The sequence below is a fragment of the Aotus nancymaae genome, unplaced genomic scaffold, assembly GCF_030222135.1.
Source record: "Aotus nancymaae isolate 86718 unplaced genomic scaffold, 86718_ANA_hifiasm-v0.15.2.pri h1tg000067l, whole genome shotgun sequence".
In the NCBI taxonomy this organism is placed as follows: domain Eukaryota; kingdom Metazoa; phylum Chordata; class Mammalia; order Primates; family Aotidae; genus Aotus; species Aotus nancymaae.
In genome coordinates, this window is record NW_026988482.1 from 7,088,532 (window position 1) to 7,115,967 (window position 27,436).

The window sequence follows — 27,436 nt, forward strand, 5'->3', positions numbered from 1 at the left end:
AGAACACACTATAACATAAGGTGCTAGTCTGGGTTCCTACGGAAAAACAGAGTAAAACAGAAATATAACCTCGAGTCTACTGGTTGTAAAGTCCAAAACTGACAAATAACTTTTTTTTTTTTTTTTTGAGACAGAGTCTTACTCTGCCCAGGCTGGAGTGCAGTGGCAAAATCTCAGCTCACTGCAGCCTCCACCTCCTGGGTTCAAGCAATTCTCCTGCCTCAGCCTCTCTAGTAGCTGGGATTATAGGCACCACCACCATGCCCGGCTAATTTTTATATTTTTATATTTTCAGTAGAGATGGGGTTTCACCATGTTGCCAAGGCTGGTCTCGCACTCCTGACCTCAGGTCATCTGCCCACCTTGGCTTCCCAAGTGCTGGGATTATAGGCATGAGCCACTGCGCCCTGCCTCATTTTATTTTGTTGAGACAGGGTCTCACTACATTGCCCAGGCTGGAGTAAAGGCTATTCACAGGCCACTGTGAATATTCAGTCCTCCCACCTCAGCCTCCTGAGTAGCCGGGATTACAGGCACCAGCATCAACAAAGACTGTACAAGATTTTCAATGAATTAGGGAAAGAATCTTAACTAGTTATTTGAACTGAGACCCATATAGACTAAAAATGCATGAAAACTGCTGTATCCATCTGTTTACAGCAGTTCCCTCAGGGTATATCAATCTGTGTGTCCTCCCTGGACATGTGACACAAGCTGAGCCTATCATGCACCTCTTAGAACTGTCACAAACACATGACCTAGGCTAGGCCAGGGAGCATTCTTCCCAGGGATCTGTCAGACTCAAGCTGGGGAAAAGAATCCTGTTTTCTCTCAGATCACAGCTGTAAAGATGTCTATAGACTGGCCATGACCACAGTCACGTCCCCTTCCATGTGGAGGAAGCCTCTCTGTAGTAAAACAAAAATTAAGCCAACACTAAGAGAGAAATGGTGGGGAGACAGAGCAGGGAGCCACTCAGGGCACACAGTTGTGTTTCAAGTCCCTGGTTATGAATGTCCTTAAAACCCACCTCATTCCAGCTCTTCGTGCAGTTTGGTTAAGTAAGCAAAAAAATGCCCTTTTGCTTCAGCTAGACCGTGTGAGTTTCTGTTACGGGCAACCAGTAATCTTTCTTTTTTTTTTTTTGAGACAGAGCCTCAGTCTGTCGCCCAGGCTGGAGTGCAGTGGAGCAATCTCACTGCAAGCTCCGCCTCCCAGGTTCAAGAGATTCTCCTGGTCAGCCTCCCCAGTAGCTGGGACTACAAGCACCTGCCACCGTGTCAGGCTAATTTCTGTATTTTTAGTAGAGACAGAGTTTTACCATGTTAGCTAGGCTGGTCTCGAACTCCTGAACTCAGTCAGGTGATCTGCCTGCCTCAGCTTCCTAAAGTGCTGAGATTACAGGCGTGAGCCACCACGCCCAGCTGCAACCAGGAATCTTAATGCTTGGGCTGAGGAGGCTGACTGACCTAGCGGGTAATGTGCGTCATCCCAGAAGTAGGCTAAAGGTAACCAGCTCCTCAGCTCGCCCTGGACTGCTTCCTCCTCCTTCCTCCATTTCTAGTTTTCATCTGAGAAACTAGGTTAAACCTCTTTGCTACCAGGTGTGCTCAAATCCCTTAAAGAGGCAGATTGATATAATGTATTGTTTAATTGTTTTTGCTTTTAAACAAAAGTGACTCTCCCAAAGTCCCCCAAATGCAGTAATTTTTATCTTAAAAGTGACTTTACACTGTACAGATCAAATACTCAAAAACAAATGGGAAGAAGTGACTGGACTCCAGGATATACATAACAAAGAGCTTTAAGGGAACGGCTAAGAAGGTAATCTCTTCAAACAGCCCACGTAAATTATACTCATCTATGGAAAGAAATCTCGCACCACAAAGAGAATAACAGGAAAAATTTCACTTTCTTCCAACCCCAGTCACCAATCACCCATTATTCTGCTAATTTCTGTATTACCATTTTCTTACCTTTCTTTCCTAAAATTGTTTTTTCCACGTGAAACCAGAGGAAGCTGTTCATGTTAAATCTGCTCAATTCTACCTAAGATTGGGGAGCTATGAAGAGAAACAGTGTGCATCTGAATTAATCACCAGCCACAAGGAATCTTGATGTTGGCCTTAATAGAAAACTCAGACAATAATTTAGTAGCGAGTACTTGAAAAAGAGCATTACCTTTCAAAAATATCCCAAGTTATTGTAAGACTTTATTTGAAAGGAAGAGAAATAAGAATTACTGTCTAGTCAAAGACTAGGTAATGGTAAACTGCCCACATCATGTTCTGCATTAGTTTATTGTTAAGGACAATTCTGAACAATTTTAAAATTACTTTTCATCACTAGCATTTAAGGAAAGAAAAGATATTCTGCCACCAGAAATGGCTTATTCAAGGTCAGCTTATACATTGCTAAAATGGCAGGAGTTTCTAGATGACACTCGACCCCCGACCCGGCTAGTCTAATGACAGTCCATATTCTCCCACCAGGCTGTCTACAGGGCCGGCGCTGGAACTGTATTGCTCCACTGCTGTGTTTTTACTGTCTGACAGTGCCTGGCATATCATAGGTGATTCACAAATCTTTGATGAATAAGTACCCAAAAGGATCGATAAATAAATCCAACTGCATGTCCTACTTCCAGCTTTGATGATAAGTTCAACATAAAATCTTGAGTCTAACCTACATTCTAGCTGTAATCCCAGCTACTTGGGAGGCTGAGGCACAAGGATTGCTGAAGCCTAGGAGCTTGCGCCCAGCCTGTGAAATACAGCACAAGACTCTGTCTCGAAAAACAAATTTCTTTGAGAATGAAAATTGAGAAAGTGTAAGTTTTTCTTCCCTCAGCTCAACCAAATTCAACAAGGACCTCTGGGCATGTTCTCTGTGCCAGGCACCAGGCCAATAGCTGCTGACACCCAGGTAAAGATAAGAGAGCCCCTTCCCCCGGGTGTGCACCACAGTGAGCTGACATCACCTGGAGGCCATCTTTCACAGGGCCTATCTGCTCATCAAGGGGGTTCATCTTTAGTAGGAAGAACAGGGAGAAGACAATGGAATACTTTGATTTTGAAATACACTTAAGTCTCCTAACTAGCCACTGACCGCTTATAGTATCATATAATCTATTATTCATGTAACAGTGTTTCTACACAAAAACCCATTCTAACAAAAGTGCTATGGTTCCAGGGACGAGCACCCACATTCCTAATTCTTCACTTCTTCTATTACAGCTCTGCTAAGGCAGAGGTGGAGGGAAGGAGAATAAATAAAGGGCAACTGTGACAGTGGGGACTATCCTAGGATGGTAAAATACGGAAAGGAAAGATGGGAGGTGCAATATTCCTATACATGGCATGTATCATTCAAGTATTTGAAGACAAGAGAGGCTGTACCTTTATTTCTGAACCTCACTAAATCCAGAAGCATCGTCTCATACTGAAGTCCATCTTACTAAAGATATTAATATTACTGCCATCTGCTTGAATACATGATCATAGATGAATCATCAAATTATAGCAAATCCTGTTTAAAAGTAGATGATTATGGCTGGGGGCAGTGACACACGCCTGTAATCCCAGCATTTTGGGAGGCTGAGGCAGGTGTTATCACGAGGTCAGGAGATTGAGACTATCCTGGCCAACATTGTGAAACCCCGTCTCTACTACAATACAAAAAATTAGCTGAGTGTGGTGGCGTGCACCTGTAGTCCCAGCTATTCAGGAGGCTAAAGTAGGGGAATCGCTTGTACCTGGGAGGCGGAGAGTGCACTGAGCCAATATCACCCCACTGCACTCCAGCCTGGCAACAGAGCAAGAATCCTTCTCAAAAAAAAAAAAAATTATTACTTAATGGGTTCAGACAACATCAAATTATGACCCCTCTAAAAAAGCAGCTGTAAAGAATAAAAGTCCAACTAGTTTCGAAACTGAGTACCTGCTTTTCTCCTCAACACAAACAGTTTAAAAACAAGGCCGGGCGTGGTGGCTCACACCTGTAATTCCAGCACTTTGGGAGGCTGAGACAGGTGGATCACCTGAGGTCAAGAGTTTGAGACTAGTCTGGCCAACATGGCAAAACCCCTTCTCTACTAAATATACAAAAATTAGCACACCTGTAGTCCCAGCTACTCAGGAGGCTGAGGCAGGAGAATCGCTTGAACCTGGGAGGCAGAGGTTACAGTGAGCCGAGATTGCGTCACTGGACTCCAGCCTGGGGGATACAGTAAGCCTCTGTCTCAAAAAAAAAAAAAAAAAAAAAAAAATTAGCCCAGGGTGGTGGCAGGTACCTGTAGTCCCAGCTACTCAGGAGGCAGAGGCACGAGAATCGCTTGAACCCAGGAGGCAGAGGTTGCAGCGAGCTGAGATCACGCCACTGCACTCCAGCCTGGGTGACAGATTGACTCTGTCTCCAAAAAAAAAAAAAAAGGTAAAAAACAGATTGCATATATATTTATTTAGCATAAAGGTTACCAAGGATATAAACAATGATTCTCTAAAAACTGCAAGCTTTTTCATCTACACACGCATTCATCCATGGAGCACCAATTATGTGTCAGATACTACAACAGCTTTAGCAAAAAATTTGATGGGGAAGGGGGCACAGAAAGGGGACCCACCCTCAATTAGTAATTTCAAGGAGTATTCTTTCTATTAATACTTCCTATTCTGACTTGTTAAAGTCTAACTGAATGACTAGTGGAATAGGAAAGGAAAATAAACCCCAAGACCTATTCCATATAAAATTAGAGTAGAAGTTAAAAAGATTAAGAGCCACTACTACTTAAAAATATGCCAGTGCAATCAAAATGAGAATAGCTGGTCACACCATCGGCATTCCCCAAAGCAGCACTGGACTCCCAAGACAGTTCCCACAGCACACAAGAGACTCTCGTGAGCAGCCCGCAGCTCTTCCTCTTCCATCTCAGCCAGAATATTCTACTGCTTTAGCACACGAGGGCAAACAAGGGGTGCTCAACACTCTGGTTATGGCGATCACAAACATGGCTCCACATCTTCAAACGATTCCGATCTCAGCACATCACAGGGGTAGTTACAAATGTGGCCGGCTATGGATTCTATTATAGTCTTCTTGCATTATCAAACTGCACAATTATATGGCTTTCTATATTAAGGAGTGTTTGTACTCCAGCGCAATCTGCAGGGGGAAAAAGGTGTGGTGTGACAGAAAGAATCCAAGTTTGGTTTTTTTTGTTGTTGCTGTTTTTTAAGACAGAGTTTCGCTTTATTGCCCAGGCTGGAGTGCAATGGCGCAATCTCAGCTCACCTCAACCTCCACTTCCCAGATTCAAGCGATGCTCCGGCTTCATCCTCCCAAGTAGCTGGGATTACAGGCACACGCCACCACGTCCAGCTAATTTTTTTGAATTTTTAGTAGAGACGGGGTTTTACCATGTTGGCCAGCCTGGTCTTGAACTGCTGACCTTAGGTGATCCGCCCGCTTCGGCCTCCCAAAGTGCTGGGATTACAGGCGTGAGCCACTGTGCCCGGCCAAGAATACAAGTTTTGCAGTTAAGATTGATGTTAAGTTCAGATCTAAGGTTTGTCACTTGTCTCACTGGTGGCCTTGGGAGAGTGACAATCTGTCTGAACATCAGTCTCTTCTCCTGAGGAATAAGGCTACCACCAGAGGGGTGTTGGGAGATCAGTGATAGTCCATGTAAAGCACCTCGCCCAGTAAAATGGTCTCTACTTTTCATGCTAAGTTGTCTATACCTCCTCTCACCCAACATATCCACGTGCTGACCACAATGGCACTGTGGGTTTCAACCTGATAGTGTGTGTGTGTGTGTGTAACGAAAGCAAAGCTCTGCTAACATGAGCCTACATAAAACCTTAGGGGACACATTAACTTGGTACCAAATTGCATGCTCCAAACCAAAAAGAAACAACTTTGATATAATTGACACACTGGCCTAGGTAAGAGACTCTTTTCTATGTTTTGACACACTGGCCTAGGTAAGAGACTCTTTTCTATGTGTTTCTGAAAATAAGGAAAACGTGAGAGGAAGAGTCCCATGCTGAGGCAGTAAGAAACATTTTTGTTTTTGAGACGGCGTCTTGCACTGTCCCCTCGGCTGGAGTGCAGCGGTGCAATCTTGGCTCCCTCCGCCTCCCGGGTTCAAGCCATTCTCCTGCCTCAGCCTCAGTAGCTGGGATTACAGGTACCCTCTACCACGTCCAGCTAATATTTTTGTATTTTTAGTAGAGACAGGGTCTCACCACGTTGGCTAGGCTGGTTTCAAACTCCTGACCTCGTGATTCGCCCGCCTCGGCCTCCCAAAGTGCTGAGATTATAGGTGTGAGCCACCACACCTGGCCCAGAGCAGATTCTTGAGACTCGTGATGCCCTCACAAGTGTGTCTGCCTTCTTATCCTCACACAGGCAGTTGTTCCTAAATAAATATTTATTTGCTAAGGACTTAATCATAGACACAGAATTCTAGGACGGGAAGGTTGAGTACCAACCAGCTTACCTCCTCACATTACTGATGAGAAAACTAAGAGTCCAATGAGGGATCACAGAGCTGGTTAATGACAGAGCCAGATCAGACAGGGCTCAGGCCAGTATTCCTCACCCCAGAACTTACCATCTCATTCAAGTATCCATGCACATCCAGAGTTCCCTTCCCAACAGTGCTTCTCTTTAAGCCTTTCACACCACTGGCTTTATCTGGAGGTCACATCTTTTTTTTTCCATCTTTTTTTCAATGTGACAAAAACACACATAAAATTTACTATTTTAACAATTTTTAGGTAAACAGCTCAGTGGTGTTAAGTATATTCACACTATCACCACCATCCATCTCAGAACTTCTTTCATCTTCCCAAACTAAAACTCTGTACCCATAAAACGGTAACTCCCCATCCTTCCCCTCCTCTAGCCCCTGGCAACTACCATTTTACTTTCGGTTTCTATGAATTAGACAACTCTAGCTACCATCTATCAGTGGAATCATATAGTGCTTACCCTCTTATGACTTATTTCATTAGCAAAATGTCTTCATGGCTCCTCCACGTGGCAGCATGTGTCAAAATTCCCTTCCCCCTTAAGGCTGAATAATACTCCACTGTATGTATGTACCACATTTGTTTCTCTAGTCACCTGGCCATGGACACTCGGGCTGCTTCTACATGTTGATCATTGCAAATAATACTGCTTTAACATGGCTATACAAACATCTGTTCTAGTCCCTGCTTTCAATTCTTTTAGGCACACACCTCGCAGTGCAATTGCCAGATCATACGATGTATCAGTGCTATTTTCAAATGTGTCTTGAAAGAGACAAAGAGGAAACTAAACCCAATTCTGGGTTGGTGAATTCTTTAAGAAAACGAAGCTGGGAGCAGTGGCTCACGTCTGTGATCCCAGCACTTTGGAAGGCCGAGGCAGGTGGATCACCTGAGGTCAGGAATTCGAGATCAGCCTGACAAATATGGTGAAACCCCCTCTCTACTAAAAATATAAAAATTAGCTGCGTGTGGTGGCGGATGCCTGTAATCCCAGCTACTCAGGAGACTGAGACAGGAGAGAATTGCTTGAACCCGGGAGGTAAAGGTTGCAGTGAGACGAGATCATGCCACTACACTCCAGCCTGGGCGACAGAAAGAGTCTCTGTCTCAAAAAAAAAGAAAGAGCGAGGCAGCGAGCAAGGAGCCAGGTGCTTCAGAGCGGACCCCGAGGCTCTGTGGCACCAAGTCAGACCCAGTAGCCCAGGCACCGTCCACGCCCCGTGACCATGACCATCTCCTGCATTGCCCAGAGGAGCGAGCTCCGAGCATCCCCCGAGGCGGCCACTCCTCAGGGCCAGGAGCAGGGAGAGACCAGGACTCAGCACAGCCTCTTCCCACCGCCTGAACCACCACGACCCTTTTCAACAAGGGCCCTTCCTATGGGCTCTCGGCTGAGGTCAAGAACAAGATCGCTTCCAAGTATATCATCAGGCAGAAGAAGATCTTCACAACTGGATAGAAGAGGTGACAGGCATGAGCATTGGCACCAACTTCCAGCTGGGCTTAAAGGATGGCATCATCTTCTGCGAACTCAGAAACAAGCTACAGCCAGGCTCAGTGAAGGTCAATGAGTCCTCATTAAACTGGCCTCAGTTGGAGAATATCAGCAACTTTATTAAAGCTATTCAGGCTTATGGAACGAAGCCACATCACATACTTGAAGCAAATGATCTCTCTGAGACTAGAAACATGACCCAGGTTCAGACGACTCTGGTGGCTCTAGCAGATCTGGCTAAAACAAAAGGATTCCATACAACCATTGACGTTGGAGTTAAGTATGCAGAAATGCAAACAAGACGTTTTGATGAAGGGAAATTAAAAGCTGGCCAAAGTGTAATTGGTCTACAGATGGGAACCAACAAATGTGCCAGCCAGGCAGGTATGACAGCTTATGGGACTAGGAGGCATCTTTATGATCTCAAAATGCAAAGTGACAAACCTTCTGACCAGACCACAATTAGTCTGCAGATGGGCACTAACAAAGGAGCCAGCCAGGCAGGGATGTTAGCACCAGAAGAGACATCTGTGATCAGAAGCTAATATTACAGCCAGTGGACAACTCGACAATTTCTCTACAGACGGGCACCAACAACATTGCCTCCCAGAAAGGAACGAGCGTGTATGGGCTTGGGCAGCAAGTATACGGTCCCAAATACTGTGCTGTTCCGACAGAACCTGCCATTCACAACGAAAGCCAAGGAACAGACACAAATGGTTCGGAAATCAGTGACAGTGATTACCAGGCAGAATACCCCGATGAGTAGCACGGCGAGTACCAGGATGACTACCCCAGAGATTACCAATATAACGACCAAGGTATTGATTATTAGATCCACCCAGAAGGAGCTCAGCATTTAGTCCACTGTTTTTGTTCAGTGAGAACCAAGCTAGCCTTGAGTAATTTTTATGTTGTCTTCCTAAAACACCATTAAGCTCATTGTACTTTTAAGAAAAATTGCCTTACTTACATTCCTTTTTCTGTCTCTTCCCTCAATATCTTCCCTCCATAGTTGCCTTTTAGTGCTCTAACAGTTAAATCCTACAGCATCATCAATAACTCGCATATGAAGTAAAAAGGAATACTGTGAAAGGGAGTACTCTTGTACAGCCAGTTCTTTTATGCAAAAATCTATGCATTTTTACAATCTTACATTAAACTGGCATTTTCAAACAATAGGAGGCTTTTTTTTTTTTACAGTTTCATGTATCTGGTTTCTACATGGAAGACTAAACTCATGCTTATTACTAAATGTGGTCTTTGCCAACTAAATCTAAGATGCAGCATCTTAGAAATTTACATATCAATGTTTCTACAGTATTGTTTGCTAATTTTTAAATAAAGTCATATCAGTGTACAAAAAAAAAGAAAAATACTGTTCTTAAACTAAGCTTTACTTCAACACAACAAACTATATGAAAAAGAGATTATATGATATAAATTGTATGATATAGATTGTATGATGTATGATTTAGAGATTGTATAATGGAGAGGAAAAAACCCAAAAAACACAGGACTGAGGCAGAGAACCTTCTTTTGTTTTTTCCTTTTTTTTTTTTTTTTTGAGACTGAGTCTCGCTGTTGCCCAGGCTATAGTACAGTGGCACGATCTCAGCTCACTGCAACCTCTACCTCCTGGGTTCAAGCAAGTTTTCTGCCTCAGCCTCCTGAGTAGCTGGGACCTGTGGGTGTATGCCACCAAGCCCGGGTAATTTATTTTTAGTAACGATAGGGTATCACCATATTGGCCAGGCTGGTCTCCAACTCCTGACTTAGTGATCTGCCTGCCACAGCCTCCCAAAGGCCTGGGATTACAGGCATGAGCCACTTCTCCAGGCCAGGATAGCTTTCTGGTAATATCCAGCATTAACATGGGACATGCTTTTTGATGTCTGAGTATGAATTTCCACAGGCAGGGAAGAGTAGCCTAGATAATCCCTAAGGTCTATAGATTCTGTGTGTTCTATGAAAAAACTTATTTAAAGGATTGCTATGTTTTTTAATCATTTTTTCTTTTCCTTAGACCCAGTTTTCATGTTAGAAATTAAAGAACCATTTCTAGCTAAAGAATCTAGTGTATTCTTGAAACAAGAGTTCCAGGAACACGTCGGGTATGGTGGCTCACACCTGTAATCCCAGTATTTTAGGAGGAGAAGGTGGGCAGATCACTTGAGGTCAGGAGTTGGAGACCAGCCTGGCCAACATGGCAAAACCCTGTCTCCACTTAAAGTACAAAAATTAGCTGGGCATGGTGACATACGCCTGTAATCCCAGCTACTCAGGAGGGGCTGAGGTAGCAGAATCACTTGAACCTGAGAGGCAGAGGTTGCAATGAGCTGAGATCGTGCCACTGCACTCCAGGGTGGGTGGCAGTGTGACATTCCATTAGAAAAAAAAAAAAAGATTCCAGGGACAACAAGAACAACTCCTGAGCTTGGAAAAACAACAAAAAACTGAGACTAAGGTAATATAACAGGCAGGAATTTTCCTACCACTACATTATTTGGTAACAGCTTTAGAATATCTAGAGTGTAGTACCTGTACACTCTGAGTCACGGCTTACTCAGTCACTGAGAACTTGTGTTTACTTTGTAGTAGGCGGTATAAAACTATCAATGCACATTGGGCTCAATATCAGCAGGGCATACCTGCCAAGAAAAGTTTGCTACAATAGTTTGGTCCAAACAGTACTTCAGTTACTGAGCAACGTGCTGTTGTCATCAGGATTCCGGCAATGCATTCTCAGTCAAAATGCACATCAGATTCCAGGTACAACACCAACAACACACTCCAAATCCCATCCGCTCTCAGGCCTCCCAGAAGGATTTGCTAAGTGAGAAACACACTGCCCTACCCTGTTTCTCCCGGCTTCCCCAGAACCATTTCTGCTTAGGTAGCTACCAAAAGCAGGCTTTCTACTTCAGGGACAAGAAGAGACAGAATTCTCCATGTTCACTTCGCCGAACAATATTTCAACTACTTATCAAAAGCTTCCTGTGCTGTGTACAATGACACACATGAACCTGCTCAGTCCTTACAATTCTTCCAGGTAGGTGTGTTTGTGCTCACAACGCAGGTAAGAGAGGTGGAAGCTCAGGTGTCCTATCCAGAGGCACACAGGCAGTACGCACAGCCAGGCTGGACCAGGTCTTCTGACCCCACGTCCAGCACTCTTTTGGCCACACCATTTGTCCACACTCTTCCAAGCCTATGCCAACTTGGACACCCCAAAGAGAACATCTGAAGATCCTCTCCTAGAAAGCAGGCCTAATGACCCAACAACTAATGCCTGGCTTTTCAGTTAAGAGTGGAGTTTGCTGGCTTCATTTTTTCACCTTTATTTCAGCTGACAGGCAGAGCTTTGAAGAAACTCAAAACAGAAGGAGAAATTGTGCATCGGTCCCTTCATTTAAAAATGCTTTTCAGAGGCCAAGCACAGTGGCTCACACCTGTAATCCCAGCAGTTTGGGAGGTGGAGGCGGCAGAGCTCAGGAGTTCGAAACCAGTCTGGGCAACACAGTGAAACCCCGTCTCTAGTAAAAAAAAAAAAAAATACAAAAACTTAGCTGGGTGTGGCGGCATGCGCCTGTAGTCCTAGCTACTTGGGAAGCTGAGGCAAGAGAACTGCTTGAACCCGGGAGGCAGAGGTTGCAGAGGGGTGAGATTGTGCCACTGCACTCCAGCCTGGCCAACAGAGCGAGACTCTGTCTTAAAAAGAAAATGCTTTTCAGAGGCCAGGCGCAGGGGCTCATGCCTATAATCTCGGCACTATAGGGGACCGAGGCAGGCAGATTACCTGGGCCCAGGGGTTCAAGACCAACCTGGCAACATGGCAAAACTCTGTCTCTACAAAAAATACAAAAAAATTAGCCAGGCATGGTGATGCATGCCTGTAGTCCCAGTTACTCAGGAGGCTAAGGGTGGGAGAACCACCTAAGCCTGGTGAGGTTAAGGCTGCAGAGAGCCAAGATCACTCCAGCCTGGGTGATATAGTGAGACCCTGTCTCTTTAAAAAAAAAAAAAAAAATTACTCATACCTGTAATCCCAACACTTTGGGAGGACAAGGCAGGTGGATCACCTGAGGTCAGGAGTTCAAGACCAGCCAGGCTAACACAGTAAAATCTCATCTCTACTAAAAATATAAAATTAGCAGGGAGTGGCAGTGATGGCCTGTAATCCCAGCTACTCAGGAGGCTGAGGCAAAAGAATGGCTTGAACCTGGGAGGCAGAGGTTGCAGTGAGCCAAGACTGCGCCACTGCACTTCTGGGCAAAAAAGCAAGACTCTGTCTCAAGAAAAAAAAAATTGCTTTTCAGGGAAAAACACACCGCATTCTCACCACCTCCAATAATAACAGACAGTGACTGGGCCCCAGTGTTTTATCCACCTCCAGGTTTACTCCCAGGAAATCTGCAGTGGGAAAAAGCATCCTCTAAAGACTTCCTTGAACATTTTTAGAGACTTAGGCTATCCAGTTCTTTCGTCTCCAAATCTAAGAGTACAAATAGTGTTAATATTTATTATATAATAGACTCAGAAAACTGCGGTCCTGGGACCACATGCATTTTTCTTATACAACATTCATGCTGATTTTACTGGACCTGGAGCATAATTTAATTTTTTTAATGACTATGGAGGTTTGTTATTGTATTGTTGATTTTATGACATATTATTGGTCCCATCCATGATTTATTTGATGCCAAGGCCTTGATCAGGAAGTTAACACCCAAATATGGCATTTTTCCTGTGGGAAAACACCATTTGCTTTAAAACATCTGCTTTTATGAGGGAGTTTTTTATGAATGCAACACCCTAAAAAGTAGAGACTACCTGTTCAAGAAATCCCTGAGTATGCAAAATATAACTAAGTTTTTCTTTCTTTCTTTCTTTCTTTTTTTTTTTGAGACAGAGTCTTACTCGGTCATCCAGGTTGGATGGAGTGCAGCAGTGCAGTCTTGGCTCCCAACCTCAAGTAACCTCCACCTTATCTTTACAAGTAGCTGAGACTACAGGCACACACCACCACACTAAGCTAATTCTTGTATTTTGTCTAGAGTCAGGGTTTTGCCATGTTGCCCGGGCTGGTCTTGAATTCCTAAGCTCAAGTGATCTACCCACCTCAGCCTCCCAAAGTGCTGAGATTACAGACGTGAACCACTGCGCCTGGCTCCAAGTTATTCTTTACTCAACATTCAGGAGAAAGAAGCTGCAGGCCAGGCATGGTGGCTCACGCCTATAATCCCAACATTCTGAGAGGTTGAGTCGGGCAGATCACTTGAGCCCAGCACTACGAGACCAGCCCAGGCAAAACAGCAAAACCCCATATCTACAAAAGCAAAAATTAGCCAGGTGTGGTGGCATGTGTCTGTGGTCCCAGCTACTTGGAAGGCTAAGGTGAGAGAATCGCTTGAGCCCAGGAGGTAGAGGCTGCAGTAAGCTGAGACTGCATCACTGCCTTCAGCCCTGGGCAACAGAGCAAGACTGTCTCAAAAGCAAAACCAGGCTGGGCCTACTAGCTCACACCTGTAATCCCAGCACTTTGGATGGATCATCTGACGTCAAGAGTTCAAGACCAGCCTGGCCAACATGGTAAAATACCAACTCTACTAAAAATACAAAAATTAGCTGGGTGTGGTGGTGCGCACCTATAATTCCAGCAACTCAAAAGGCTGAGGCACAAGAACTGCTTGAACGCAGGAGGCAGAGGTTATAGTGAGCCAAGATGGTGCCACTGCACTCCAGCCTGGACGACAGAGCAAGACTCCGTCTCAAGAAAACTAAACTAAAATGAAGTTGCAGATGATAGTGTGGAGTAAGTTCCCAAGTTCTTTTCTACCCTTACATCGGTGGTCCTCATCTCTGGCTGCACATCAGTGTCACATGAAGACACTTTAAAAAATGACTCTGTGGTTCGAGTTAGTGTTTGGAAAAAAAAAAAAAAAAGACTATGTTAGGCCCTACCCCAGAGCACCCGACTCAGAATTCCTGGGGGTAGGCTCAGGTATTTTTTTTAAAGCTCCTCACATAATTATATGTGCATCCAGGGTTGGGAACTGCCTATGCCAGTGGCTCTCCAACTTAAGTATGTATTAGAATCACACCAAGGCCTTCTTAAAACACAGATTCACAGGCCCCATCTGAACCTTTCTGATTCAGTGGGTCTGGGCTGGGGTTCTAACAATTTCAGGTGATGTTGATGCTGCCGGTACAAGGCACAATAAGAACCATTGCATTACACCATCTTAGTGGAACAATACTAATAGTTACAATACATTAATTTTACTGTATCGGACACATCTTTGTAGCAATGTGTAAGAAAAAAAGAAAATAGAAGAAATGAAGAAAAAAATATATATATATATAAATTTTACTATAAAAATATTCGGACATGTCTCTGTAAGAAGAGGTCTAAGATTTTAGAAAGGTTTTCAAAAGTGTGGGCCAAATAAAAGAATTTTCTGCTTTAACCATCAATTAAAACAGGTAACTTCATTCACTGGTATGCACTATTTCCTGAGAAATTTGGTTACTAAAGTTAAACCCAGATAAAATCAGATACAATTCAACTCAACCTCTCAGCAAGCACCTCCTACGAGATGGCTCAAGGCATCTGTGGGCACACACCATAAGTCAGTCATCCTCGCCTCCCTAAGGTAGTGAATGGACTAGCAGACACAACTGCCGTGCACACAAATAACCATGCGGTCAGACTGTGACCACTGAGGTTACAGTGAGAACCAGAGGGCAGACACTTCAGAAGCACCTAGGGGAGGCTCTATGCAGGAAGAGGCCTTCTAGTTCACGTTCAAGGGGCCCACCAGCTGCCAGTGTTCCACTGCCCGTGACCAATTCTGCAGTACCAGCGCGACTTACTCCCCGTCCCACAGCGTGCATCTGGACCTTGTCCCCAGACATTTCAGGAGTAATCAGGAACTACAGGCTGATTTGACTTCTAGGCTGAAGGCCAGTTCCATGATCTACCTACCTTTGTACTTCTTGTAACAATTAGCCCAATGCCTCCTCACACATAGAAAGTACTTGCTGACACGGTGGCTCACACCTGTAATCCCTGCACTTTGGGAGACTGAGGCAGGTGGATCATTTGAGGTCAGGAGTTCAAGATCAGCCAGGCCAACATGGTGAAACCTCCTCTCTACTAAAATTACAAAAATTAGCCAGGCATGGTGGCACATGCCTATAATCCCAGCTACTCAGGAAGTTGAGGTAGGAGAATCACTTGAACCCAGAAGGTGGAGGTTGCAGTGAGCCGAGAAGGTGCCACTGGGCAACCGAGCCAAAAAAGAAAAAAAAAGAGAGAGAAAAAAAGTACTTGCTGAATACTTGGAAGTAAATGATAAAAGAAATCTGGATGGTAGGACATAGGCATGGGCAAAGATTTCATGACTTGCAACAAAAACCAAATTAGACAAATGAGATTCAATTAAACTAAAGAGCTTCTGCATAGCAAAGGAAGCTATCATCAGAATGAACAGGCAACTTACAGAATGGGATAAAATTTTTTGCATTCTATCCATCTGACAAACTAATATCCAGAATCTACAAAGAACTTAAACAAATTTACAAGAAAAAAAAACATCAAAAAGTGAGCACAGGATATGAACAGACACTTCTCAAAAGAAGACATTTACGTGGCCAACACGTGAAAAAAAGCTCATCATCGTTGGTCATTAAAGAAATGAAAATCAAAACCATAATGAGATACTGCATCAAACCAGTTAGAATGGCAATTATTAAGTCAGGAAACAAAAGATGCTGGCAAGGCTGTGAAGAAATAGGAATGCTTTTACACTCTTGGTGAGAGTGTAAATTAGTTCAACCACTGTGGAAGAAGACAGTGTGGTGATTCCTCAAGGATCTAGAACCAGAAATATCATTGGACCTAGCAATCCTATCACTGGGTATATACCAAAAGGATTAGAAATCATTCTACTATAAACACACATGCACACGTATATTTATTGCAGCACTATTTACGATAGCAAAGATTTCGAGCCAACCCAAGTGCCCATTAATGATAGACTGAATAAAGAAAACATGGCACATATACACCATGGAATACCACGCAGCCATACAAAACAATGAGTTCATGTCCTTTGCAGGACATGGATGAAGCTGGAAGCCATCATTCTCAGCAAACTAATACAAGAACAGAAAAACAACACTGCATGTTCTCACTCATAAGTGGGAGTTCAACACTTGGACACAGGGAGGGGAACACATCACATACCGGGGACTGTCGAGGGATGAGGGGTAAGGGGAGGGAGAGCATTAGGACAAATACCTAATGCATACAGGGCTTAAAACCTAGATGATGGGTTGACAGATGCAGCAAACCACCATGGCACCTGTACACCTATGTAACAAACCGGCACGTTCCGCACATGTATCCCAGAACTTAGAGTAATATTTAAAAAGTAAAGAAAGAAATCTGGAAGGTAAACCTAATGCACCCCAGGGGAGCACACAGGTAGAGAGGTTCTGATCACCAGTCCTTTGCTAAGTTGCATCCTCATTCCAGCTTAACATACGAAATGTGCTTAACTAACCAAGACGTGTTCCTGACTAATTACAGTAATACGTAAAGCTGGTGCCGGAATGGCAAGGTGGAAAAGAAAGTTTGCTCAAGGTTTCTTTCTGCAAATTGGGAAATAATATACTAGAAGATTCCTCAGAGCAGAGCGTATTCGTGCAGGGACAGAGGGATGGCTTCTCCTGTAACCTGCGCTCTCAGCTCCACGCTGGCTAACGCATTGTAGTGGGTGTTCAACTCATGGTCTTCCAAAGTGGAAATAACTTGTTGAATTTGTGATCGAGTCTTGAGAATATTTTTTAAATTATTCACACATAATTAAACATTCAGCAATTAATACAGCTGAGGAAACAGAGGTGGCAGGCAGTTAATTTCAAAACCCAAATGCAGCATTACCAACTGGGTATAAAATTTCTCTTACACACCCACCAGCCAGACAAAGCACCATCAAGAAAGTTTAGTCTCTAAAGACCCCTGACAAAGAAAATACTCAGAAGGAAAAGCTTTCCTCAAGATGAGAACACCCACAAACACTTTTCTATTGCTGGAAGGACTTAAATAAATGTAGAAGTGCTGAGAGTAGTCTTCGGAGAGCTAACGTTGCAGGGATGAGCAGACTGCAGGCTCTGTACCTCCCACTAGAACACAGCTCCCAGGCAGCCTCTTCTGCTTAATAGCTGGATGTTAGCAGTTATCCTATTTCTGACAAACGGAGTTTGCTAGACTCAATCTCTGAGGTTACCCACAGAACTTTTTTTTTTTTTTTTTTTTGAGATGGAGTCTCACTCTTGTCACCCAGGCTGGAGTGCAGTGGTGTAATTTTGGCTCACTGCAACATCTGCCTCCCGGGTTCAAGCAATTGTCCTGCCTCAGCCTCCTGAGTAGCTGGAATTACAAGCACCTGCCACCACGCCCAGCTAATTTTTGTATTTTTAGTAGGGACAGAGTTTCTCCATGTTGGCCAGGCTGGTCTTAAACTCCTGACCTCAGGTGATCCCCCACCTCAGCCTCCCAAAATGCTAGGATTGTAGGCGTGAGCAACGCACCCAGCCAATACTTCTTTTTTTTTTTTTTTTTTTTTTGAGACGGAGTTGCGCTCTTGTTACCCAGACTGGAGTGCAATGGCGCGATCTCGGCTCACTGCAACCTCCACCTCCTGGGTTCAGGCAATTCTCCTGCCTCAGCCTCCCGAGTAGCTGGGATTACAGGCACGCACCACCGTGCCCAGCTAATTTTTTGTATTTTTAGTAGAGACGGGGTTTCACCATGTTGACCAGGATGGTCTCGATCTCTTGACCTCGTGATCCACCCGCCTCGGCCTCCCAAAGTGCTGGGATTACAGGCGTGAGCCACCACGCCCGGCAATACTTCTTTTTAAACTAAAATGTATTTCAATTTTATTTTTAAAGTACAGAATCAAATGTCAAATGATCAAACATTAAAATAGCCCCAAATTAGGTCAGGTGTGGTGGCTCATGCCTGTAATTCCAGCATTTTGGGAGGCCAAGGCAGGTGGATCACTTGAGGTCAGGAGTTTAAGACTAGCCTGGCCAATATAGTGAAAACACATTTCTAATAAAAATACAAAAAAATTAGCTGGGCATGCTGGCATGTGCCTGTAATCCCAGCTACTCGGGAGGCTGAGGCAGGAGAATCGCTTGAACCCAGGAGGTGGAGGTTGCAGTGAGCCGAGATCACGCCACTGCACTCTGGCCTGGGTGACAGACACTCCATCTAAAAAAATAAAATAGCCCCAAATTAAAGTATTACTGATTACTGGATTTTTCTTGGTAAGTATTTCCCAAATAAAAGTACTGAAAAAAAGAAGTATTTCTATTTTCTTTAATTGTGAGTATTCTGACCAAAGTTGTTTTCACTTTCTGTTGTTTAAAGAATACTGTATTGCCATGATTTAAACTGAACTCTTTTGAATGGATTTTTAACCACTTTCTGTCACACGAAAGTAATGAAGACACCATCCTAACTTCTAGCATAGTATGGCACCCAGATATTTGTGTCTCAATGCCATCAAAAACCTAAAATGAATCAAAATTGTAGTTCATTGAGGCTGGGCGTGGTGGCTCATGCCTGTAATCCAAGCACTTTGGAGGCCAAGGCAGGCGGATCACCTGAGGTCGGGAGTTCAAGACCAGCCTGACCAACATGGTGAAACCCCGTCTTATTTAAAAAAAAAAAAAAAAAAAAAAAAGATTGTAGTTCATTGAATAGTGAAATAGTATTAATTCTAATTGTAAATTACAGACAGAATTAAAATTTATTTTTCCTTTAAAGGACGGTAGGTATTCAACAAAGGAATCAATATAAACAAGATCATAAAAGGGAAATAAGCTATTTAAACACATTTCAGGAGTACTGATATATAACTGACATGCTGAATATAAGTCATTTTTTCTAATCAATGAGAAGGTCCAGTAGGATTTTTTTTTAGCCATATTTTGTTAGTTCTCTCAGGTTATAATATTTAGTTGAAAACAATATAAATTTTTTAAAAATATGCCCATTCAAACATTCCACTAATTATCATTGCTCTTCCCCTTACCACAGCTAGCTTGAATCAATGAAGCCTCAATGTATTTAATTCCAATCATAACCTCAGGCCACGAATTAAATAACATCCACCAGTGTGATGGAAAATGCCCAACCATTTTCATTCCACTTTACGTGGCTCCTAGGCTCTTAGGTGAAATGTCTCAGGTTCAAATATCAATTGCAGGCTGGGCGCAGTGGCTCACACCTGTAATCTCAGCACTTTGGGAGGCAGAGGCAGGCAGATCACTTGAGGTCAGGACTTCGAGACCAGCCCGGCCAACATGGTGAAACTAAAATCACTCCACTAAGAACACAAAATTAGCTGGGAGTGGTGGGGGGTGCCTGTAACCCCAGCTACACAGAATCACTTGAACCCAGGCGGCAGAAGTCGCAGTGAGACGAGATTGTGCCACTGCACTCCAGCCTGGTCAACTGAGTAAAACTCTGTCTCAAAAATAAAAAAGTCAATTGCACTAGCCCAGTATTTCTGAAAATCCAGGAAACACGTTTCCAAAGGCTGACAGCCATAGAACTAGAGTTAGCACACATCCAGGGAGCCTCAGAGGAGTGCAGCGCTAACTTGAGCTGTGGAGACACCTGTGAGGCTTCCTCAGGAGGGCTGGGAAACAGGCTGTCTGGTTACCAAGCAGGAAATGTTCTCTTCTACCCCAAATGGTGCTGTTCTTGACTTCAAAAACAAATCAACTGAGGGGCAAATTAAGGAGGAAAATAACCAAGACTGTGTGAGACCTGAACCGGTCACTGGAGGTGGTTTGGCTCACCATAAGGCTTCTGATTTTTCCTGCTCCCTTTCCCTTGGGCTGAGATTATACCAAGAAAAAAAGTCACTAAGGAAAAACGAGAAAAAATACACTTCTTTGGGTGCATATCCACAGGCAGCCAAAATATTTTTAAAAACCAATAAGGACATAGAGTTTATAGACCACATTTGATCCTCTGAGCTCACCAAATTCCCTGTTCATGTTCCTAACTCAGGAAGATTATAAAAATGTGAAGTAAACATTTTTATTTATTTATTTTTGAGATGGAGCTTCACTCTTGTAGCCCAGGCTGGAGTACAGTGGCGCAATCTCGGCTCTCTGCAACCTCCACCCCCGGTTCACCTGATTCTCCTGCCTCAGCCTCCAGAATAGCTGGGATTACAGGCACCTGCCACCCTGCCCAACTAATTTTTGTACTTTTAGTAGAGAAAGGGTTTCACATGTTGGCCAGGCTGGTCCCAAACTCCTGATCTCAGGTGATCCACCCACCTTGGCCTCCCAAAGTGCTGGGATTACAGGCATGAGCCACTGCGCCCAAATGTGAAGTAAATCTTAAACTCAGTCTGCCGACGGAAGACACGGAGTTCTCTCTAAACTCTCTAAAGCGGAAAAAAAAAAAAGAAAAGTTTAACTATAATCATTTGACTGTGTTGTGAAAAAATATTTCAAGATTTTAAGCTACAGAGAAGGTCAAGAAGTCACTTAAGAGTACACAAAACAATAATACAAAAAGAAAAACATACCAAAAAAACAAATAATTTTAAAAAGTACACAAAGCAGAGGTGGCAAAAGATAACACAGCATCTATTCTGGTTGACTAAAATATATAATCTATACAGAAAATTCTATTTACTCTAGTTTTCTAAAATCATAAAAAAGCATCTATCTATCCTAAAGAGTAAGCACTCCTAAGGACCTCTTACATTTTCTAAGCCTCAGTATATACATATTATAAACAACCAAAATAACTTTTCACTTCACATAACTATCATGTTATCAGAACCTTTCAGAGAATAGGTTACATGGGAATATGTAACACAAATAAACCAAGCACTGAGAGTCAAAAAAATTTAAAGACTTGAATGAGTATCCACACACTATACTTGACTAAAGGCAAAGTAATGAAGGACATTCTATAGGCAAAATTCAGAGGTTTGTGTACGTTTGGCAGAATGAATCATTTAACACCAACATGGATATGCTTGACATCAAAAACATCACAAAACACTATCAAATTTCTTCAAGAAGAGAGTTTCAAGTACCATTAGAAACATTTGCAGTATTTTTCTAATGTATAATAAGGGTGAGTATCAAAGAACTGAGGGCCTGACGCGCTGTATTTTTAGCAAGGGAAAGAACTGAACATGTTTGATATCAAAGTGACCACTCATTTTGCCTAAAATTTGCTCATATTTGGTACAGTAAATGGCTTATTTCTTAGAAAACCAATGATTTTAAAGAAGGGTAAATTTATTTTCCTCTTGTAGACCATGGCTAACCGCAGTATGGCACAATTCTGGAGCAATCGGACCTCACCCAGATACAAAAATAGCAAAAAGGACTTTTGCTGCTGGCAGAAAAGTAACAAACATCTTTATTGATACTAGAAGGGCAGTGTTTTAAAATTTTCAATTAGGCACTGAAAAAAATCAGCCTTTCAGATAATACAGAAAAGGAACAATTAAACTGTCTTTTACAAAAGGTAAAGTAATTGAATCATTCTTCTAGGGAAAGAATGGAGAAAAAAAAAGAAAAAAAAACCTGAGGTTGAATGCTAAAAACAGGACCCCACCTAAAGCATTGAGAACAATCTAGGCCTCGGTTCCTTAGTTTATGAAATGAGATAACAGTATCTTCCTTCCTCATTCTACAAAATGTTGTGAAAATTCAGTAAGAATCATAAAAGGATTCAGTAATCAGTAATTATTATTATTGTTGTTTTATAACAAATTCCAGTTTTACTCCAAAAGAGGCTAATTATAAATTTAAGGAGATTACTACTTTTCAGTATATGCCCCAAACTAAGTATCATTTTGATTTGTTGACTTTTTCTTAAATAAACAGCAAGATGGCTCCCAAAGATTCTCATCTCCTGGTATTCAACTTACTGAGTAATCTTTTCCCACAGAGTACGGGCTGGACTTCGTGTCTCATGTTAATGAATAAAATAAGGCAGACTCAGTAACTGCATTGTAAAAGACAATGTGATGTCACTCTCCTTCACTCTCTTGTTTTAGTCACTCTGGGGTAAGGCTGTTGTCATGTCGTGAGGAACTAAGGCTTCTAGCCAACAACCACATAAGTAAGCTTAGTAGCCAACCTTCCAGCCCCAGCTGAGCCATCAGATGACTGCAGCCCCACCGGGCTACTTGACTGCCATCTCCTGAAAGATGATGAGTCAGAATAATCCAGCTAAAATGCTGACATTGTCCTGACCCTCAGAAAATGTGTGAGATAACAAATGTTTGTTATTTTAATTAGCTGGGTGTAATGGTGCATACCTAGTCTCAGCTATGCAGATGGCTGATGTGGGATAATAGCTTAAAAGCTTGGGGATTCGAGTCCTGGACAAGATAGCAGGCAGGAAAGGAAAGGAAAAGGGAAAGGAAAGGGAAAGAGAAAGGAAGATAGAAAGATAGATGTTTTAAATTGCTAATAGAGGCTGGGTGAGGTGGCTCATGCCTGTAATCCCAGCACTTTGGGAGGCAGAGGCAGGTGGAACACCTGAGGTCAGTAGTTTGAGACCAGCCTGGCCTATATGGTAAGACCCTGTCTCTACTAAAAATGCAAAACAAATTAGCCAGATGTGGTGGCAGGTACCTGTAATCCCAGCTACTAGGGAGGCTGAGGCAGGAGAACTGCTTGAACCTGGGAGGCAGAGGTTGCAGTGAGCCGAAATCATGCCATTGCACTCCAGCCTGGGCCACAAGAGCAAAACTTCATCTCAAAAATAATAAAAAAATTTTTTTAATTAAATTGCTAATAGATTACTAACAGAGGTTTTTTTAATTGTTTCTTCTTCTGAGATAGGGTCTCACTGTATTACCCGGGCTGAAGTGAAATGGTACAATCTCAGCTCACTACAACCTCCGTCTCCCAGACTCAAGCAATTCTCATGCCTCAGCCTCCTGAGTAGCTTGGGACCACAGGTGCGTGCCACCACACCTGGCTAATATTTTTATCATTTTAGTAGAGATGGGGTTTCACCATGTTGGCCAGGTTGGTCTCAAATTCTTGGCCTCAAGCAATCTACCTGCCTCAGTCTCCCAAAGTGCTGGGATTACAGGCATGAGCTACAGGCATGAGCTACTACACCCGGGCTAATACAGAGCATTTGACGGCATTCTGCTTTGCAATTAAAATTTAGTCAGTCACTTCCTTGGTTAAGTATGAATTACTTTGCCCACTGTTAGACTTGTCTGGTTTTTTCACAGTAACTTTAGATGCTGTCTGCTTAACTTACTATAAACAAACATATCTTAAGTCTGATTCTTGTATCCACCTATTATATTGCAATAAGTGAATAGCAGTTTGGGCTTTTTTGTGTTTTCCAAATAGGTTTTTCTTCTGTGATTCCCAGTAAATTTTTAATGGAATTTGACTTTCAGGAAGAAATACCTATGAGGAAAATTATATTTTCATGTAATCATACTGAATCTTATAATTCTAAAAACTAACCTATTCTTACTTTATTAAAAAAGAAAGAAAGAAAAAAAAAGAATAGAAAAGAAAGACTGATTTGCAAAACCTATTCTGGCTCCGCCAGCTCTAAACTTCTGCTTTCCAGTGTTCATGTTGCAGCCCCTGTGTGACTGTTAATGCAGCCGACCTTATGAAGGTTTAAAGAACCTTCAGACCTAAAATGCCCATGAAGAGATGTGATTCCACTAAGGCCAAACATTCACTCCAAAGTTTTAAAAGGCGGGGTACCATGGCTCATGCCTGTAGTCCCAGCTACTCAGGAGCCTGAGTTGGGAGGATCACCTGAGCCCTGGAGGACAAGGCTGCAGTGAGCCATGATCGCTCCACTGCACCCTAGCCTGGATGACAGAGTGAGACCCTATCAGAAAGGAAGGAAAGAAAGAAAAAACAAAAAAAATTTTTTAATAAAATAAAAAGTTTAAAAAAGCCATTCATCAGATGGAGGAAGGGAAGGAGGGAGGGAGGAAAGAAAGCAGGGAGGGGGAAGGAAGGAGATGGAGAAAACAGAATTTTTAAAATCTGGAGAAAATATATGATGAGAGAGAGAGGTGGAAAAGGAAGAAAGAATGAGGAAAGAGATGAAGGAAAGATGAAAGAGAGGAAAAAAGTATAAAGGACAAAGAAAGAAAGAAAAAAGGAAGGAAGGAAATAGTAATTTTTTAAAAAGCCACTCACAAAAAAGCAAAATGTTTCAACCACAATTTTTTCCCTCCATTCTGAAAATACAGAAGAAAAATAAGAGGAAAAGGGAAGAATACAAGTAAATTATTAATGATATTATGGCTTTAATCTTAATTCATTAAAAATATTTAATGAACAGCATTTCCACTATTCAAGGCACTCAAGGTGCACCTGTGCAAATAAAAAACAAGACCCAGCTCTTGTGGAACTTCAAATTTTTTAAATTCAAAAGGACAGTCCAGAAAATAGAATTGGCTATTTTTGCAGAAGCATTCAGATCCATCACAAATGAGAGGAGCCAAATATTAATAAAATTTGGAATTCCCAGGCTCCTGTGTGCCACTCTTGTACACTAGCCTACCATACATGATTTGCTAACCTAAGTTTTCCAAGACATGTGCTTTACCTGACCATCATAAAGTGATCACTAATGCGTTATTTCATTCTGCATGTAAGTTACACATTCTTTAAAATGCCAATGCCAACTATCAGAGTAGTCTGGAGCTTTTTTTTTAATTTTGTTTTTTAAAAAGGTCCCTCAGGCAACTGGAAGTTTCCTTTCGTTTAGCCTTAATGATTATTGTCTGTACCAAGGACCCAGAAACAGAGTCAATACGGCCTTCAATTTCCTTAACTTAAATACAGAAGAGTGCAGCAGCAACCAAAACACTTTTCAAACTACTTAGAAGCATCTTTCACCAGTGAACTTTCCTATGGCACACTGTATGCTTTTAAAACTATTTGCCTCATATCAGACATTTAACAGGCAGAACTACTCAAGTTTTTACTTTAAAAAATGTTTTCTGAAGATATGAGAATCAGATTTTCTTAGAAAGTGGTTTAAAACATTATCTATAGTTGGCTTAGTGTTTAATTGGAGAGGGTATAATTTAGATTGATGTGGAAACCTGTTCCTCCAATTATATGAAAATAGAGGCTTATTTTTTTTTTCATGAACATGTATTATGAAATACTATATAAACTTACAGGACAGTCACATATTTAGTATATACATATTCTATATTTACAAAAGAATTTTAGGTGGCTTACTATAACAGAAACACAATAAGATCATCATATAAAGATAAAAATGTAGGACACTTTATAATGAAGAAAATAATTATCTTATTAAGTAAAATAATAATTATTGATGAAAAATGGTTACTGCAACTAAGACCTTATTTGAGTTTGAGTTTCCAAATAGCTATCATCATTAGATAAGATGCATACTAGTATATCCTGTCTATCAAGAAAAGGATTTTCCCTCTCACTCCTAGACAAGCTTATGTGTAAGCAATACTAAACATAAAGGACAGTATCTTCAACAATGTTTTGTAGAAGATACAGATTTTCATGACATGGCAGAGACTGCAAACTGGCAACTCATGGGCCAGATTCAACCCACAGCTATCTTTTTTGACCTTCAGTGTCTAGAAAAGTTTTGTAATTTTGTTACAAATTTAAATTACAATATCTAAAACTTCAGACATTTAACATAAGAACTCCGACTTATCCTTCTCTTGAAAAATCAGATTTGGGAACACTGGCCCTGTGTTTCCAAATGGCAGCAGTTGGCTGGAGCTGACTAATAGCTGTCCCCTCCTGCACTGCCGAGACCACCCTTGCCACCACTTACGTCATCTACCCCGTAAACATAGGGTGATCTCTTACAAAAATCTTACTACACAAATTGTGTGCACAAGACAAAACCATGGGTCTCTGAAGGGCAGTCTGTGGGAGGCTAGAGTGATGGAGCAGACAGCAGGGGACAGAGCTCAGAGTTTGGGGGCGGGGGGGGGCATCTGTGTCTCTGTGTCTGTGTGTCTCTGTCTCTCTCTCTGTCTCTCTCTCTCTCTGCCTGAGAACCTCTCAGAGGATCTTTAACAACACGTAGCTAAATTCCAAGGACTTTCAGGACTTTCCAAGAGCCCTTGGCCATAGCTTAAGAAATCATTGAGAGACCAGTATTTTATTGTTTTAAAGTAATAGGCTGTTTTTGAGCAAAAATCACGTATGCAGGACTGACACTGAGGGAGTGTATATCGGAGTATCATGGCTTGTGACCCAGCTAATTTGCTGAGCATTCGTTCTAACCAATTGAAAATGTTTTGAAGATCACTCCTGTATTCTTGGAGCTCCACCATATACAACAGATAAGAGGAGGGCTGCTCTGCCTCAAGAAGGACTAGGAAGGCCAACCCTGCTTCCACCTCCTGAAGCAAAACTTGTTCTCGGTGAATGAGTGGGTCCCGTGTCACCAAGCCCATCACTCTTCAAAGGCAGTTAACTCTTGGCTCTGCCAAGAGCCAGAGCACAATATCACTGGCCAAGGAACTCCCTGGAAAGTTCCTGAAGGGCATGCATTCTAAGTTGTTGACTATAGAAAAATCCATAGATTCAGTAGTTTGGCATGCAGTTGGCAAAGCAAACATTTGTTACTAAAATGAAAGTGACAGGAAATAGAGGGCCATTCCATGGAAAGCAGATGTAGGAACAACAAGGGCAGGGTCTAAACTTTTCTCAAGAAAGTGCTTTGGGTCTGCTGAAGGGCCAAATCAAGGAATGGACTCAAGACTCAGAATTTCACACTGTAGAGCGGGTGTTTACAAACTGTGTTTTAAAGCAGCAAACCAACTTTCTAAACCAATTCTTAGACTCAACTCCAATTCTGTATATAAAACAGCAACGAATGCAGCTGTCTTCATACTGCACAGCGGGTAGAAGCCAGGATTTTCATGTATATACATCTATTCCTCCTTCCCAGAAATTTGGCATCTCCTTGGAATCCTAAGACTCTATGGAACAGTGTTTAAAAAAAAAAAAAAAAAAAAAAAAAACCGCCACAAAGAATAAAAGATATAATGTTGGCCTAGAGATTTGTAAGGCAGATATTAACACCGTGACCATAATCAATACACTGAACTGAAGCCACTGATCAATTTTGATATCTAAATCATTTTTTGAAACCATTATTGAAATAGATACAACATACTAATTAATATACAAATCAATGAACAAAGAGCTAACTCTTCCCTGGCAAAACTTTCGTCGTGATGTAGAAATAACTATATTAGAACCAACCACCTGTTCCTGGCCCCTTTGTAACTCTTAAAATGCCCTTTGACTTACTTACTTT

At 42.3% G+C, this 27,436-nt stretch overlaps 1 protein-coding gene and 1 pseudogene across 5 annotated transcripts in view; one reads left to right on the forward strand and one right to left on the reverse strand.

Moving 5' to 3' along the window:
- IGF2BP2 (insulin like growth factor 2 mRNA binding protein 2) overlaps window positions 1-27,436 on the reverse strand; it is a 179,472-nt gene that overhangs the window by 140,211 nt on the left and 11,825 nt on the right. The window lies entirely within an intron of this gene.
- LOC105721032 (calponin-3-like) lies at window positions 8,000-8,866 on the forward strand (annotated as a pseudogene).